Source organism: Protopterus annectens, chromosome 6.part0, assembly GCF_019279795.1.
Source record: "Protopterus annectens isolate FY-2018-M chromosome 6.part0, PAN1.0, whole genome shotgun sequence".
Lineage (NCBI taxonomy): Eukaryota > Metazoa > Chordata > Ceratodontiformes > Protopteridae > Protopterus > Protopterus annectens.
This window is the reverse complement of record NC_056737.1, coordinates 403,200,115-403,218,312: the sequence shown is the minus strand read 5'-3', so window position 1 is coordinate 403,218,312 and position 18,198 is coordinate 403,200,115. Positions and strand designations below refer to the sequence as shown.

The window sequence follows — 18,198 nt, the reverse complement described above, 5'->3', positions numbered from 1 at the left end:
AAAAAAAAAAAAAGAGACCAGGGTGGGAGGTGTCACAAGGTCTTTTGAACGGTCATTCAGACTTGTTGGACTGTCCTTAGTTTTGGGAGGTTCAAGACTTCAATTTGGAACTCCTTTGCCATTTCTTCTTACACATTTGTTTATCTGTATTTTATTGGGACTGTTTATTGGGATTTTTGACAAAAATGAATAAGGAGCAGAAAATCCCTTGGAAAATTTGAAAAATGAAGTCTGAAAAATCTTAGAAATTCCCTGGATCAACTTGCCCCTTTCATCACACTTTTTGATCACCTCTGTAGCAGTGGGGCCAAACACTAAACCTCTATACAAGGGTGAATTTAAAATCTTACTTTTTTATCATCTGAGAGGTTCCAAGAATGCAGCCAAGCAAACCTTCTCAAAACAGTATCAGTGGCCATAGACCTGGAAGGATGAACAAAGTCATACATACACACACACACACACACACACACACACACTGTAAACAATTAGTAGTGACCTGTGCAACAGGTAGAGTTAAATTATTTAAAACTTTTTTTTTTCCTTACAAGAAAATGCAGACAAAATATTTCTCATACTTTCAGAATTTGTCAGAATAAACTTTTAACATATGAACCTAACAATTCAGAATTCTGAAAATCAAGGCTGCAGAAATATACACGTTTCTCCCATACCTACCCATAATTTTCTCATCCTTATCAGAAAGGGCAGGATTGGAAGTGACTAAGTGCTTAGGCAGCAGTGGGATCAACTAGAGCTACAGCTGCTGGGTCAGGTTTAGGAAAAGTGTATACAATTTTAAAAGACTGAGGAACTTTATTTCCTATCTGCCTTTTTAGGAGTAACTGACTATCAGGAAAATTGATGGAAATATTACACACATCCACTAAAGCAGGTAGAACAGGAGGAATGGATGTATATCTGGAAAATCCTTCTTTAACAACTCATGGTGTTTTCTGTGGGACCAGGAAACCTTGCTCTCCCACTGTAAAAAAAATGCCACATTCTAGCAACTTTCTCAGAGAAACAGAACCCCTCACAGGGAGAATCAGAAAGTTCTCCTTGCAGTCTGAATCAGAAATCTAAGGAAAATACGGTGTTTCCATCCCTGCAGCTTCCTTCAGGAAAAGAGGTATCCCTCTTTCTTTTAGCATAAACTACTTTAAAAGAAAGATTAACAGTCTGAATTAAACAATGAGCCAGACCCAGTAAATTACTCCTATCCAAAGAAATTTGAGGAGTAGAAGATACATGCTTGGTTTTAGTTTTCTTTTTCACAGGGAAAAAAAGAGGGATCTGGGATAAAAGATGAGCGTCTGCCGTAGAATAAACTGCCCACAGAATAGTCAAACTGTTAGCCTTCTGTCGTGTCAAAGGCTGTTTGCTTAATTTTTTTCTTTCTGTGGCTGGAAGAAGGGTCAACCATGGGACCGGTAGTCTGTTTCATGGTCAAGTAAAAAACTGTCATTTCCCAGGGAAGGCAAACCAGTAAACACCATCAGTCTACAAGTTACTTTTGACAGAAAAACACAGTATTTTAAAGTGAATTTTACTATGTCACCACAAAAGTAAAATAAACACAATCTCCCCATGAAAAATAAGTTAACTACTCACCATAATGTTCCATGCCTGTTGTCCATCTTCACCTTCATTCTTACTAGGCTGGGTTCGGATTCAATCCTCGGACCAGTCTCAGCCTTTATTTCCAAGCTTGAGGCCCTCTGCCAGCTTGTGGCCAAAAGCCCTAGCCCAGCATGCGCTAGAACTATCCCCAAATCTTGTTTGCCCTAATTATAAAGTTATATGTATACCAAGGAAGGACTCACAGGCTGGTAAAGGACAGAGGTCAAGGTAATTCAATTTGTATACACCCAGTCTTCTAGGAATAAAAGAAGGGAAGGGGAAAGGAGGATGGGATGCAAGAATGAAGGCAAAGATGGACAACACACATGGAAAGTTATGATCAGTATATAACTTCTTTATGTGACGTTGTCCTATCTCACCTTCATTCTTACTATATTGGGAAGCGTCCCTAGCACATTGAATCCTGGTTGGCTCATGGAAGAACATTTCTTAGAACCATGGATCCAAAAGAGGCTCTGTCCCTGGAGGCCAAATCAACTTTGCAATGAGTGATAAAGGTATGTGGTTTAGCCCATGTTGCTACAGCGCAAATGGTGTCAATTGTCAGTTTAGCCAGAAAGGCTGAAAAAGTTGCAATAGCTCTTGTAGAATGGGCCTTAACTTTTTTTCAGAAGTTCTTTATTTTGAGACTTGTAAATAAAAGTTATACAGTCTGACAGCTATTTGGAAAGCAAAACTTTAGAGACAGGGGATCCTTTCTTTGAATCAGAAAAAAAAATAACTGATCAGATGTTTTGAATTCTGCAGTTCTATGTAGGTAAAAACGTAACTGTCTATGTACATCCAGCTAATGTAAGATGTACTCTGCCTTTTCATAATTTGAGAAGAAACTTGGTAACTCTATACCTTTGGTTTAAATTTGTCTCGGAAACCACCTTGGGTAAAAGGGGTTTGTCTGCAAAGACACCTTGTCTCTATGGAAAAGCAAATATTGGGGCTTTATGGACAATGCTTGCAACTCTGACACCCTTCTAGCAGAGATGATTGCTATCAAGAAAACAGTTTTCAGAGTCAACATTTTTAATTCACAAGACAATGCTGGTTCGAAGGTAGAAAAAACGTATACAGGATAGAATGAAACTTAGGTCCCATGGCACTGGGGGGGTCTCTGATAGGCTATCTTACCATAGTACCCTTGAGAAAGGCTTTGCATTGTCTCCCAAATGAAAATTGGAGATCGCTGCCAGCTGAACCTTAGTGGCTGCAGCTGCACAGTCGTTGAAACATTTTGCTAGAAAGTCCAGAATGAAACTAATAGGAGCAGAAAAGGGATCAACATGGCTATTGGTAGCCCATAGGCAGAATCTTTTCCATTTGCTTTAATAATTCTTCTTCACTGAAGCCTTATGGGAAGAAATAAGGATGTGTTTAACTCGAGAAGAGAGGGATGGAAACCTGGCTATCATTGGAATTGGAGCAGCCATGCTGTCAGCTTGAGGGTCTGAAGTGATGGGTGGAGAGTCCCTGATGTACGAGTCAGAAGGTCTGGAACTGGGTCCAAAATCCAAGGCTCCTCCCGAAGATGAGTCCTGATTTGGCGAGGCTAGTAATGGAGCGATGAGTACAGTCCCTTTCCAAACAACTGGCGTTCTGAAGGACTTTGGAAATTAGTGGAAAAGGGGGAAAAGCATAAATGAGCCCCAGGGGACAATCGCGAACAAGTTCATCACTTGATGACTCCCCCAGAGGGGGGATGAGGGCAAAGTAGCTGCTGCATTTGGCATTCCAGATGTCGCAAAGAGGTCGCAGCAAGGCTGGCCCCATTTTCGGAAATTTTTTTCCGCTACTTCCTGTTTCAGAGACCACATGTGAAGCAACAGAATTGCTCTGCTGAGTTTATCCACTGTCATGTTGGATTTCCCCGGGATGTGCACTGCTATCAGAAAACATTGGGAGGAGGATGCCAGATGCCATACTTTCAGGGCCTCTTGACAAAAAGGGTAAGATCTGGTTCCTCCTGGTTTGTTTACATACCATACAACTGACATGTCTGTCTGGATTGCAATGGTTCCCATGGGAAGAGAGTCCTGGAGTGCTTGCAACACTAAAAGCACTGCTCTCATCTCAAGGACATTGATATGCAAGTGGGCCTCATGACCCTGCCAGGTGCCTTGGACAGTCTTTCCCAGATAATGCCCTCCACCCTGAGAGGCATCCGTGGTCACCGTGGCCACAGTCTGGTGGGAAACATACAGTCGACCTAGGGGTCACTTGAGAGGAGTGTAGCCACCCTCAAAGATCCTTCTTGTAAGTTTCTGTTATGATTATTTTGCGAGGCATCGGCAGTTCTTGCATTGAACAAAGAGTGGATAGCAATCACTGAAGAATCCTCATATGCAGACATGCTAGGGGAACCATAACGTTCCATCTGAGTAGGTGGATTCATTTGTCTGCAACCTGTGGGTATGGATCCGATATCGGATCCGAACCGGCATGGTTTATCCAGCTATGGATCCGAGCTCCTAGCTCCTCCCCTCACCCATAATGCCCTGCTTTCCCTGCGTGACCTCAGATCGAGTTTACCCTGCACCAACTACCCTAACCAAAGGGTAACACACCCTATGCAGGAAACTGACAAGGCCAGGGGGATAGGAGGGCGGGATGGTTGCAGACAAATGAATCCACCTACTCAGATGGAACGTTATGGTAAGTACATAACTTCTAAATCTGAAGTAGGAGAATTCATTTGTCAGCAACCTGTAACCTGTGGGACAGAGTCCCCAGCTACCTGAATCTTGGGTGGCCATCATGGAAGGATATTCCGGAGCACCGCGGAGCCAAAGGATGCTCTACCTCTAGAAGTGACGTCCAGCTTGTAATGAGTAATAAAGATATGAGATGAAGCCCAAGTGGCTGCTGAACGAATGTCATCCAGAGGAACCCTAGACTTAAAGGCCGCTGAAGTAGAGACAGACCGGGTCGAATGAGCATGGACTCCCTCTGGTGCGGGCCTCCCAGAGGCTTGGTACGCCAACAGAATGCACAGAGAAATCCAGCGTGACAAAGAAACTTTGGAAATTGGTTTACCCAGATTGAATTTGGCAAAAGAAATGAAGAACTGGTCTGATTGCCTATGACCAGCTGTCCTATGAAGGTAAAAATGAAGCTGCCTGTGAACATCCAAGGAATGCAGCTTGTATTCGCCTTTCTTTTGATACTTAGGGAAGAAAACAGGGAGGTTTGATGGACTGATTAATGTTAGCTTCCGAAGCTACTTTAGAAAGAAAGGAGGGATTGATCCTTAGGTACACCCGGTCCGGATGAAAAATCAAATAAGGCGGTTTCATGGACAGGGCCTGAAGCTCTGAAACTCTCTTAGCCGAAGTAATGGCTACCAAAAAGGCAGTCTTAAAGGACAAGTATTTAAGATCGACTGTGGCCACAGGTTCGAAGGGGGGAGCGGTCAAGGCCTGAAGTACCAAGGAAAGATCCCACGGGGGAACAGTTTCTTTGACAGGGGGTCTGAGCAAAAGGGTGCCTTTTAGGAAGGTTTTGCATAACTTAGCCGACATAAAAGACCCTGAATCGTGTCCAACATGGTAATGAGATATGGCCGCCAGCTGAACTTTGACCGTGGAACTACTGGCGCCATCATTAAAGAGAGTAGTAAGGAAATCTAGAACCAAAGGAAGGGGAACCGTGAAAGGATCTAGGCCTTGCCGCTCTGCCCAAATGGAGAAATGTTTCCATTTACTGCGGTAAATTTTTCTGGTAGAGGGCTTGTGGGCCGCTACCAGAATGGCCTTAACTGGGGACGAGATACCGGGAGTCCTGATTAGGAGTGGAACTGGAACAGCCAAGCAGTCAACCTCAGGTTGTCCAGGTTCGGAGTTGGCAGGTTCGACGGGTGTGATATCAGATCCGGAATGGGATCTAGAATCCAAGGTGGATTCACTGAATGAGACCTTAGGTAAGGGAACCAGATCTCTCGAGGCCAGAACAGGGCAATGAGGATCATTCTGCACCCCAACCATAAGGATCTCTGAAGTACTTGTAGCATCAGAGGTAGAGGGGGTATGCGTAAAGAAGACCGGGAGGCCAAGCATGCACCAGAGCGTCTCTCAGAGAATCCCCTGGAGAGGGGATTACAGCGAAAAAACTGTCGCACTTGGCGTTTAAAGAAGAAGCAAAGAGATCGCAACAGGGAGTCCCCCACTGTGCGAAGATACATTTTGCTACTTGAGAATTGAGAGACCACTCGTACGGGGAGAGAATGGTGCGACTGAGCTTGTCCGCTAGGATGTTGGTCCGACCCGGAATATGCGTTGCGATGAGAAAGCGGTTGGTGGAGATCGCCCATTCCCACACTCTCATGGCTTCTCGACAAAGGGTAAGACCTGGTTCCCCCCTGTTTGTTGATGTACCAGACCGCCGACATGTTGTCTGATTGAATCGCAATTGTTCCCAGGGGAAGGAGGGCCTGAAGTGCTTGCAACGCCAAGAGCACCGCCCTCATTTCCAGACCATTGATATGCAGGGAGGTCTCTGAATCGCTCCACGTGCCTTGGACCATCCGGCCCGCAAAATGCCCCCCCCCCAACCGAGGCGGGAAGCGTCCGTGGTAACCGTGGCGAGAGGGGGAGATGCACAAAAGGGGCAGCCCCTGTGGAGGTCCGGAGAATGGAGCCACCACAAGAGAGACCGCTTGCAAGCCTTGCTGATTGCAATGGGATGATGCAGGGGGAGGGAGAGAAATGACCATTGCACCTGAAGTGTCCATTGAAGCACCCGCATGTTCAAGCGGGCGTGCGGAAGAAGAGTAATCGCTGCCGCCATAGACCCTAGCGCCCTCAGGATCAATTCCGCAGGTGTTGAGCTGGAGTGAAGGATGGCCCGCACCTGGAGTCGCAGATTCCGAACCCTGTCGGTTGTGAGAAAGGCTCTTAAATTTCTCGTGGCTAACCTGGCTCCTATAAATTCTATTGTTTGAGTAGGGACCAGGTTGGACTTTTCTATGTTTACCGTGATGCCTAGGTTGGGAGCTAGATGAAGGAAGGAGTCTCTTGCCAAAGAGAGTAGATGCCTTGTTGGAGCGGTGAGAAGCCAGTCGTCTAGGTACGGAAAGACCTGCACCCCCTGAAGCCTCAGGTGGGCCGCAACCACTGCTAACACTTTGGTGAACACCCTGGGGGCTGTGGTGAGACCAAAGGGAAGGACCCTGAACTGGTAGTGACTGGCTCCCAGCCGGAAGCGAAGAAACCTCCTGGATCGTCTGTCCATCAGAATGTGGTAGTACGCGTCCTTGAGGTCTATAGAGCACATCCAGTGATTCTCCCCTATGATGATGATGATATGATATGATATGATGATATGGGAGGATGGACTGCAAAGTGACCATCCGGAACTTCTCTTTGGGAACTGACAGGTTCAACAGGGACAGGTCTAGAATGGGTCTTAGGTCTCCCGTCTTTTTTGGCACTAAAAAAAACCTGGAGTAGAACCCTGATCCGATCTGGTCTGGGGGGACGGGCTGGGTGGCTCTTTCTCAGCAGATGGCCAATTTCTGCTGAAGCGGCCTCCCTCTGATCGGGTGGAACATCGGGGAGGATTTTTAACTTTGGGACATGAAGAAAGGGGATCTTGTAACCTCTGGATATAATCCGGAGTACCCAGTGGTCCGATGTAATGGACTCCCATGCCGCTAGGTGCTCCGAGAAACGTCCCCGATTGCCTCCAGAGTGGAGCAGTCTGGCAACCCCTCAGGGTTGCTGCGTGGGCCGTTCAGAGAAAGGTTCCCTGGACCCAAAGTTCCTGGAAGCCCCTCTGCCCCTAGGGCGGCGTCCTCCCTGTCCTCCTCTGCCGCGGAAGGACTGGTTGTCCGGAGCGGGTTGGGAATGCTGCGACTTCCGGAACCACATCATCTTCTGGCTCTTTTGGTTCCTAGAGTAGGACCTCTGGGGCACAGAGAAGCAGACGGCAGACAGCGTCTTCCCGTCCTTCTCGCTCTGAACCAAGGTATCGCGAACCGTCTTGCCAAAAAGGGCAGAACCGTCAAAGGGGGCGTTCGCGAATGACGCCTTGAAGGGCTCCGTAAAATCGCAGTGGCGGAGCCAGGCCTGCCGTCTTGTGACTAGGCCCGCTCCCGCAGCTCTAGCGGCTCCCTCGGTAGCGTGGGAAAGTAACCGCATAGAGGTGTTAGTCACAGAACGAAGAGTGGCCATACGGGTGGAGTGCATAAGTTTGTCCTCCTCCGATATGGACTCTGGGGGGGATGCAGCGTATTCCTTGATAAGATCGCGCTGCATCCTAATGACGTGTGCCAAATAGTTGAGCGTCCTCACTGAGAAGGTCGCTGAACTAAAGATTCGCTTCCCCAAACGGTCCATCATCCGAGACTCCTTGCTCGGGGGATGGACTGAGGGACTCTCCTGGGCGAGTTCCCTCTTAGTGGCTGCTGCCGACAACATGGCATCTACCGGGGGTCCCTTGCTCCAGTGGGCACGGTCAGCAGGGGGGCTAAGGATCCTGTCGGGCCTCTTAGGGATTGGCTCCACGGTGTCCGGGTCCCTCCACGCCCTGGTGGTAATAAGGTCCACCAGGGGGTCGGCAGGAGGGGACACCCAAGAGGTAGACTGGCCCGCTTCAAATGCCTCCAAGAACACTGACTCGTCCGAGGAAGACTTTGGGGCAGACCACCCACCTCTAATCCGTAACATTTCCATGATGTCTCAAGGAGACATCCTCAGGGGTGATCTTGGGGAGCCTTCCCCTTCCTCCAAGTCAGTGTCTTCGGTCAAAGACTCGGGGGAGTCTATGTGCCTCCTCTTACACGAATGCTTGCGAGGTGCTTCCTCGGGGGAGCTGTCCGAGGAGCCCTCACCAGCAATGTCCAGAACCACAGGAACTGCTTGGGGCAGTGAAGCAGGCTGTCACAGTGGCCAGGTGATGAAAGCCTGGCCCAGAGCAGATGGAGTGTGGGACGGAGCCGAAGCAAGGGCCGGGGGTCCGGATGCCCTCAACAGAGCCCTCTCCACTACATCAAAAGCCGAGGGGGAGCCAGCCTCGACAATAGGATCCGAAAGTCGGCTCCCCTTCAGATCCGATGAGCGGATCGGAGCCGGCGCCGAGCCCCTCGGATCCAAGGGACCAGTGTGCTCCGACAAGGACTGCGCTGAAGGCACACTGAGTCCCTCGGATCTGAAGCTCGGGCCAAGGCTCCGAGAGGTCGAATCCGACAGACTCGAGGGCAGGGTCGGATCCGAAGTACCCAGTACTGTTGGCGCCGACCCACCCGCGGCTCCGAGGCTGCCCGGCTCCGGGCGCTCCGAACCCGGGTAGCGGGTCAGAGAAGGAGCAATGGGCTTAAAAAAGGGGGTCGAGCTCCCCCCCCAGGGGGGGGGGGGGCAGGAGCACTACACTCCCATCTGCATCTGGGCCTGGATGAACCTTCGCATCATCCGGTCCAGATCAGCATCGGAGAGGCTGTAAGTAGACCTCGACGAGGCTACCGAGGTAGGCCTTGAGTGCCGCCTCGATAGCCTCGAAGGAGCACATTAGAGATCGTATCCTTCCTGGTGGAAGTCTCGCCATCATTTGTATTTCATCTAATTCTGCCCCTATGAATACCACATGCTGAGAAGGCTCTGAGGAGGATGTTTCGTACTTTATGGTAATCCCTAAGTGGCAACAGAGTTGCAAGGTTGTACTTCTGGCTTTGTATTAGCAGATGCCTGGACATGGCGGATAACAGCCAGTTGTCTAAGTACAGAAACACCCGGAATCCTAGTTGCCTCAAGTGAGCCGTTACTACTGCCATACATTTGGTAAACACTGGGGTAGTGAGGCCAAAGGGCATAGCTCGAAAGTGGTAGTGGCTTGTTTCCAGCAGAAAGCACATGTGTCTCCTGTATCACCTGTCCATTTTTATCTGATAGTACACACCCTAGAGCTCTATAGTGCACATCCAATCATCTTTTCCCAAGAATGGGAGTATTGACTACAGTGTCACCATCCAGAACTTGCTCTTCTTTACTGATTTGCTTAGAATGCTAAGATCCAGAATTGGTCTCCAGTCCCCTGTTTTCTTTGGAACTAAAAAGAATCTTGATTAAGTTTTGAATCCTACTTAGTCTGCGGGGACTTTTTAGATGACTCGTTTGTCTAGCAATTTTTGAATTTCTAAAGTTGCCTGTTCCTTTTGACTGGATAGAACATCCAGAAAGTACAGTTGTGTACCTACCATAAATGTAGATGTTAGAGTGTATTCACTGTTGCAGTCATTACTCTTGAGTCATCCTGCTGGCAGGCCACCCGCAGTCGGCCAGAATTCCAAAGTCTAGGTCCGGCGTCTATTGCTGTCGCCTCTTCCCTGACGTCAGTGCGCCAGGGGTATAAAAGATGCAGCCGCCACAATTTTCTTCAGTTTTTCTTGCCCCAGATGTCAGGTGCCCCAAATAGGTAGGCTGAAAAATATATCAATAAAAAATGCATACACAAAAATAACATTTCCTTCATCTACAAGCAAATACACCAAAAAGGTTGTATAGGATAGAGACGTGCAGATAAGTCCCAGCAAAGAGAAGGGGGAAGGTGGGTGGGTAACCTGGACTGCAACAGTGAATACACTCGAACATCTATATTTATGGTAGGTACACAACTGTACTATGTTCGTGTTTCACTGTTGCAGTCATTACTCTTGGGATGAATCCCAAAGCTGAGGAAGGGTGGCTGGACTAAATAGGATTAGGAGAGGCTATGAGGCCCTGCAGAACTGCAGTGGCGAAGCCTGCTCTGGACTTAGAGTAGAGAGGCAAGTGGTAGTGCTTTGTAAAGGTGTGCACTGAACTCCAAGTTGCAGCCTCTAAGATTTCTTTGGTCGGTACTCCCCTGAGGAAGGCTGCTGAAGTGGCTGCTACTCTAGTGGAATGAGGCCTAATGCCCTTAGGCACTAATTTGCCATGTTGAGAATAGCAGAAACGGATGCAATGGGCCTATCCATTTAGAAATAGTTTGTTTTGAGATGGCCTTTCCTTGTGATCCTGGAGCATATGACACAAAGTTGCTCAGTCTTTCTGAAAGCTTTAGTTCTGTCCAAGTAGAAACGTAACTGCGTGTGTATGTCCAACGAATGCAGAATTTTCTCACCCTTCTGTGGATTTGGGTAAAAGGTAGGCAAGTGAATGGTTTGACTGGGGGCCACACTGGACACCACCTTAGGCATAAATGTAGGGTTTGTCCTCAGAGAAACCCTGTCTGGATGAAAAATGATGAAAGGTTCCACAGCCATGAGTGCTTGTAATTCAGAGACTTGCCTTGCAGAGGTAATGGCTAGGAGCAGAGCTGTTTTCCAGGATAAGAATTTAATATCCGCTATTGATGCTGGCTCGAAAGGAGGCAGTGTGAGTTTTTCCAAAACAAAATTGAGGTCCCAGGCCGGAATTGGTGCTCTCCTTGGAGGCCTAATGTTTTTGGCCCCTCTGAGGTACTGCCTTATTAAAGGGTGAGAAAAGATAGGTGGTTCCGTATTGCAATGTGCAGAGATGGCAGAGGCATGAATCTTAATTGATGAGAAAGAAAGTCCTTTGTTCAGCATCTCAGTCAGGTATTGTAAAATCTGAGGAATGTTTGGTACAGTCATGTCAATGCCTTGTTCCTGGTTCCAAGCACAGAATATCTTCCATTTTTCTGCATAAGACTTTCTGGTACTGGGCCTCCTGGCCTCCAAGATAACATCTATAACAGCTTTTGAAAGAGGAGTATTCAGAATGACTACATTATCCGCCATGCTGCCAGATTTAAGGTCCTGAGTTGGCTGTGCAGGATCCGATTGTTTTGTTGGGTCAGCAAGTGAGAAGTTTGAGGCAATATCCATGCTGGACCTTGAGACAAGCTCTTCAGGATTGGGTACCAGTGCTGGCCTGGCCAGTCTGGTGCAATCAGAATCATTTTTGGCTTCTCTTGTCTGACCTTTAGGAGTACTCTGGGAAGGAGAGGTAGTGGGGGAAAAGCATATACGGTTATATTTTTCCAGCTGAATGATAGGGCGTCCACTTTCCATGCTTGCTTGTGGTAAATCCTTGTGCAAAATCTCTGCAATTGACCGTTGTGAGGGGAGGCAAACAGATCTATGACTGGGCATCCCCATTTCCTTATCATCCTGAAGACTTGTGGATCCAGTTTCCATTCATGGGGATCCATGAGGTTTCTGCTTAGTTCATCTGCCAGAGTATTTGTTTTTCCTGGCAGGAATTGTGCTTGCAGGAGAACTTGAAAGGCCAATGCTGTGTCCCATAATATCATTGCTTTTCTGCAGAGGGGGTAGGAATGAGTACCTCCCTACTTGTTTATGTACCATATGATCGTAGTGTTGTCCGTCTTTATCAGTAATTGTCCTGGATGAAGCAGGTCCTTGAAAGATGTCAGGGCATTTTGAACAGCTAGCATCTCTTTTTGATTGATGTGAAGATGCATCTGGTTTGCAGACCATGTGCCCTGAATGCATTTTCCTGCCATATGGGCCTAATCTGATGCATCCGTTGTCAGTGTTTGTCTGGCTGTGGGTAAACTGAATGGCAGACCGTTGTTGTGGTGACAGGCTTCTGCTCACCATTGAAACTCCTGTTGTAGGCAGGGAATGAGTGCAATTACTGTCTCCAGGTTGTGGCAATGCTGAGACCCAACACTTTTCAGATACTCTTCTAGTTTCCTCATATGCAGTCTGGCATACGGAATTAGTAGAATGCAGGATGCCATGGAACCCAGGGCCTGCAGGATTTTCCTTGCAGATAAGTGGGTTTTTGTTGCCAATTTCTTGAAGTAAGTAGTCAATTGTTTTTGTTTGTCTGGTGTGAGATAAGCCATCTGTGCAGTTGTATTTAAGCATGCGCCCAAGAATATTATCTCTTGAGAGGGCACTAGTTTTGATTTCTTTTTGTTTACTGTGAACCCTAGGCCAATTAGTAATCTTTTTACAAACGCCATATGCTTTAGAAGAGTGCCTTTGTTCTCTGCTTCAATTAGGCAGTCAAAGTAGGGATAAATTTGAATTCCTTTTTGTCTGCAAAATGCAATTACTGGTGCCAGGCATTTTGTAAAGACCTTGGGCACAGTAGATAAGCCAAAGGGCAGTGCAGAGAATTGGTAATGCATTGAGCCAGCTATGAATCTGAGGTATCTTCTGCAAGATTGTCTGACTGCGACATGCAGGTATGCCTCTTTTAGGTCCAAAGTTACTAGCCAAGCCCTCTTGCCCAGCATGGGCAGTAGCTGCTGAAGAGTCAGCATCTTGAATTTTGGAACTTCCAGAAACGTATTTAGTATAGATAGGTCCAGAACTGGTCTCCAGGTTTTGTCCTTCCTGGGTACTAGAAAAAAAGTCTGGAGTAAAATCCTTGCCCCTGCTCTTGTTGTGGTACTTGCTGAATGGCCTTCATGTCCATGAGGGCTGTAATTTGTTTTTGTGCCTCTGCCCATTGATTGTGTGGCAGGTTTGGCATGCCCTTTGACCTTAGTAGGGTGTGAAAATGGAACCTGTAGCCTTGGGACACTATGTTCAGAACCCATTTGTCTTGGGTAACCATTTGCCAATTTGATGAAAAAAGTGCTAGTTTTCCCCCTAAGGGGGCTGTCAAAAGTAAACTGCTTGGAACTGGTAGAGGAAAGTCATTGGGACCGTTTCCTGTAAGGCTGTGATTTGTCTTCTCCGCTTTTGGAGGTAGAAATACCCCATTGTTTAGGCCTGTATGAGCCTTGGGGCTGAGATCTGCCTCTGGGACGCCTGTATCTGCCTCTTTGTGGTCTGTCTGAGACTGGAAAGGACCAATCTTTAGAAGGCCAGTTCCTGCTAAACCTGGGTGGCTGTACCTGTAAGAAATCCTTGACTGTCTGCATGGATTTTGCTTTATCCTCCATTTTAACACCTCTTCTGCTTTAGTACCAAACAAAGTATCATGCTGTAATGGTGCATCCAATAATTTTGCTTTAACATGATCAGGCAGATTTTGTTCCTTTAACCAAGCATGCCTTCTAATAACAGAACCTGTAACAGCGGCCCTGCAAGAGGCCTCCAGTGAATCATAACCACATTGCAAAGTATGCTTTCCCACTTGTTCAGTTGCATGCAATAAATCCTGCAATTCCTTGTTCTCTGAACATTCCATTTTCTGTTTAAGTAGTGACATTAAATATTGCTGATATTTAAGCATATGAAATTAACAATTTAAAGCCCTTACAGCCAGGGTGGCAGAAGTGTATACTTTTTTCCCCCATCTGTCTAGAGCCTTAGAATCCCTATCCGAGGGGACAGGGTTTTTTGCAGTGGAAGCCTTAACCCCTTGGGACCCTGAGATATAGTTTCTGGGTCAGCAGCGGGGTTTTTATATAGGAATTTATGAGAACCCGGGACCCTGTAGTATCTGTCTGGCTTAGCAGGTGCAGGGAGTAAAGAGTCAGGGGATAGTCCGGACTCTGAAAATACATCATCTACAATGTCTAAAACAGGAGGAATGCAAGGGGTCTATGCTGAGGAAGAAGCAGGAAGTCTCTGAGCCTTTTCTTAGACTCAGAATAATCTTGGCTCTCCCAGTGGAAATGCTCCCCCATAGTATGCAGTGTTTCCCCCAAAGGAATAGTCCTCAGGAGGAGAGGCTGAAGGAATGGATTCTTCAGCATCAGAATCCTCATAGGGAAGCATGGAGAAATCCTGTTCAGAAGAGGAATCGGAGGAAATAGATACCTGATCAGAAGAATCATACTCTGTCTCTTGCCTAGGCCTCTTATCAGGAGGGGGATGGGAGCCTCTTATTAGGAGGGGGATGGGAGCCCCTGATCAAAGTAATTAGGTCTTCAGCCATTTTGAGCATCTGTTTTTTTAGGCATGGAAGTCTGACTAGGAGAATGCTGTACTTGTTTCTTTGTCTTTAGAGCTGCTTTAGTGTTTGCCTTTGAAGCTGAGGATGGCTTAATATATAGTTGTGTAGGTCTGAAGACACCCTCAGAAGCAGATGCCTGCTCAGCGGCTCCGGAACCATCTGAGGGACTGATTTCAGAGTGTCCAATACCTTGAGTATCCAGAGGCCCAGTCGGCTCCACGTGGGAATCGGTAGCGGCCTGTGGCTCTGAGGTAGCAGGCACCAGGGGCTGCGAAAGCGCCTCACTGAGAACCGGCGACTGGCCTATAAGAGGCTTCGTCATCGGTTTTGTACCTCAGATGCCTATCCTTGTCCTTGTGTTTTTTGTAAACTCCGGCTGTTCTGCCGGCATTATATAATTAAATCTTCGGCCAAAGTAATGGAAAGCAAAATCGAACCCACGCTTGATAGTGCGTTGGTTGAATCTAGCACAAAACAGACAGCTAGCAATGTTGTGATCAGGGCCTAGGCAAGGAATACAGTAAGAGTGAAAATCCTTATGAGGTATTTGCTTCCCACAAGAAATACAATTGTGACATCGGTCTGGAGCAAGAAAAAAGTTTCCCCAATGGGGTACTTAGCTTTAATGAAGACTTCGGTTCTGAAATTCAGCTTTGAAAATCTCTTGAGTTGGCCGACCGGCACTTGCACACTGCTTTTGCTTCAGGCACCGCGCAGCAAGAAAGACTAAAGAAAATGGCGTCGGCTGCATCTTTTATACCCCTGGCGCACTGACGTCAGGGAAGAAGTGACAGAAACCGACGCCGGGCCTAGTCTTTGGAATTCTGGCCGACAGCAGGTGGCCTGTCAGCAGGATAACCCAAGAGTAATGACTGCAACAGTGAAACACGATGAACATCTTTTTTCATCTTTGGGGCAAGAAGGGAGAACGGGATGATGTAACCTCTAGATATGATGCTTTGTACCCATTTGTCTTTTGTTATTTGTCACCAGGATTCTGGATACAAGCATAAGCAAGCCCCAACTGCCTCCAGAGCTGGACAGTCCAGTCTCCTTTCAGGAACCCTGAAAGGGCCTACCAAAGCAAGATTCGCTGTTGCCCTAATTTTGCGGACCCCTCTGCCCTGAGGTTGGCGTCTTCCATTATTACTTCCCCCTCTGCTCTGGGGGAAGTTTCAGCACGTGTGTCCTGAAAAGATCTCTGTGATTTTTGGAACTACATCTTACCACTACCCCACTGACCTTTGGGATAAGGTCTAGCTGGCATGGAAAAACAGACTGCTACAGCAGACACAGTCTTTCCTTCCTGTTCACACCTGGTCAGTGTGTCCTTTACCTTAGGCTTGAACAAAGACGAGCCATCAAATAAGGTGCTTACAAAGGAAGACTTAAAGGGTTCCGTGAAGTCACATAAGCGTATCTAAGAATGTCTCCTTATGGAAATTCCAGAGCCTACTGCTCTACTCACTCCATCAGCTGCATAGGATATGAACCTCATAGACACATTAACTACTGAATTTAAGGTAGTGTGCTGAGAGGACACTTGGTCAGTAACCCCTTCAGCTACTGAACCTTGGGGGGCATCTCCTAGCTCTTTCAGGAGATCCCTCTGCAGTCTCGTGAAATGGGTAAGATAGTTCAGTGATCCAAGAGAAAAAGAAGCTGAGGAAAAGATGCTCTTTCCATACCCGTCCATAGTCCTGGACTCCTTGTTTGGGGATGGACAGAAGAAGATGTCTCCTAGAGTTCCTTCTTAGGGGCCGCAGCTACGACCATGGCATTGACTGGGACTCCTTTAGTTAAAAATGTTCTGTCAGAGGGAGCTGTGATGAACTTGTCTGGCCTCCCAGGAATAGGTTCCATGAAATTTGAGGGACTCCCATACCTTTCGAGAAACCAGGTCCAGAAGCTCAATGAAAGGCAGAGACACCCAAGAGGTGGAAGAGTGAGACCCAAAGGCCATCAAGTATATGGACTCCTTTGCCGAAGGGCTAGAGGACTTCCAGCCACCTCCCTGTTAAAGTATTTCCAGGATGTCTCCAAAGAAAACATCATCAGGAGGCAACCATGGGGACCCTTCTGCACCATCAAGGTCAGTATCAGAAGTGACTGACTCCTCTAGGGAGTCTAATTGCTTCCTCTTGCACAGCCTCTTCCAAGGGACCTCCTCAGAAGGGTACTCTGGGAAGGTAGGGGGTACCCTGTGGGGCATACTGAGACCTAGGGTCTCTGCATCCCTGTGGATGCAGGGCATGGGTAAAGAGGCAGGCACTGGTGCTCTGGAGGGAGGAGGACTGCAAACCTATCTGTAGAGACAGCAACCTCCTCAACCTCAAAAGTCCCCATCCCTGATCGAGGAAATCCCTGGATGCGAAGAAGCCGAAGGACCCCATGGAACCAAAGACAACGGACCAGAGTCTAAGGTAGGAGCCAAACTCACCCAAGCCAAGGCTCCGAGAGGCAAAATTGGATCAGATGGCTGTCCAATCCAACTCACCCCCCCCCCCGGACTCTACCAGTGTTGGGTCCTAGACTTCTCGAGCTCTGATGATGGAGCGGAGGACGTCAGAGCCATGGCTGGATCTGTGGAACTAGTGGTGGGTCCCAGATCCTACAGTTCTACTAATTCCAACTACGGAACATCTGACTCCAAAGCCAGAGGTTGGATCGGAGAAGGACATGGAGCAGAGGAGGTGGATGTCGAAGGATCCAAAGCCCTGGGGGTCGGATCCAACAGTAATGTGGCCAGCGCCGGTGTCTGTAATAGGTTTTTGTACCACCCGATCCACATCATCATCAGATAGCCTCCTAAAAGACTGGGTCGAGGGGGTGGAAGACTTTGTCTTTTGAAGAAAGGGAGATTGGCTCCAAGGTTGGGGATCGGCTCCTTCATTCAAACTCCACTGGCAATGAGCAAGGAGGATTCAGAGCCAATGGGGCTTTGTCTGGTCCAGTAACCCTCGGATCAGAGGATGACTGTCTGGGTATTTTGTATGCCGGATCCAAAGTAGAAGACGGGGAAGGTCTTTTTACAGATTTTTCTGATTTGTCAGATTTAGCAGAAGGAGACTTATCCACTCTAGATGAATCCGTACCTTCTTCCAATGCCTCTGAGAAGGGGGTTTTAAGACGACTTTTAGGATCATCTTATTCTTCCTCTCCAGAAGGGCTCTATGATTAAATGAATGGCAGATGAAGCACGATTCCTAGAGATGGAAGGTCCCGAGACAATAAACAAAGTGTGCGTTTATCAATAAGGGGCATCTTTTTACTACACTTTTCACATTTTTTTTTAAGCCCATTGGCCTAGATTCTGTACCCAACATTTTTAAAGGTCAAGAACAGCAACAACAAAACATACAATAAAAGTTATTTTCTTTTTTTCCTTCATAGGCTGGACTCTCTAACTTAAAAGGGGTTGAGCCTATTGAAAACACAACACACACGGGAAAAAAACAAGACTAAGCCCTCTAACTTAAGTGAGCGCTGATACAAAACACACAGGGAAGAAAAAAGACCAAGTCCTCTTATCTTAAACAGACCCTGCTACAATTTTCTAAGTTAAACAAACTAACACAATGACACTGCAAAAGGGCAAACTGTGAAAAAAAACAGCAAGAACACTAGGGTTAAAGCCCTCTAACTAAAAATGGGCTGTTTAATAGCTCTCTAATTTAAGCAAACTGTTACAGAAATAGGGCAACTACAGAATATCAGACGCCAGGAAGGGAAATACAAGGCCTAG

The 18,198-nt window shown here is 47.3% G+C and overlaps 1 protein-coding gene across 1 annotated transcript in view; it reads right to left on the bottom strand.

The window, feature by feature from the left end:
* Positions 1 to 18,198, bottom strand: part of BUB1B (BUB1 mitotic checkpoint serine/threonine kinase B) — a 1,687,592-nt gene that overhangs the window by 1,315,717 nt on the left and 353,677 nt on the right. The gene's annotated exons all lie outside the window — the stretch shown is intronic.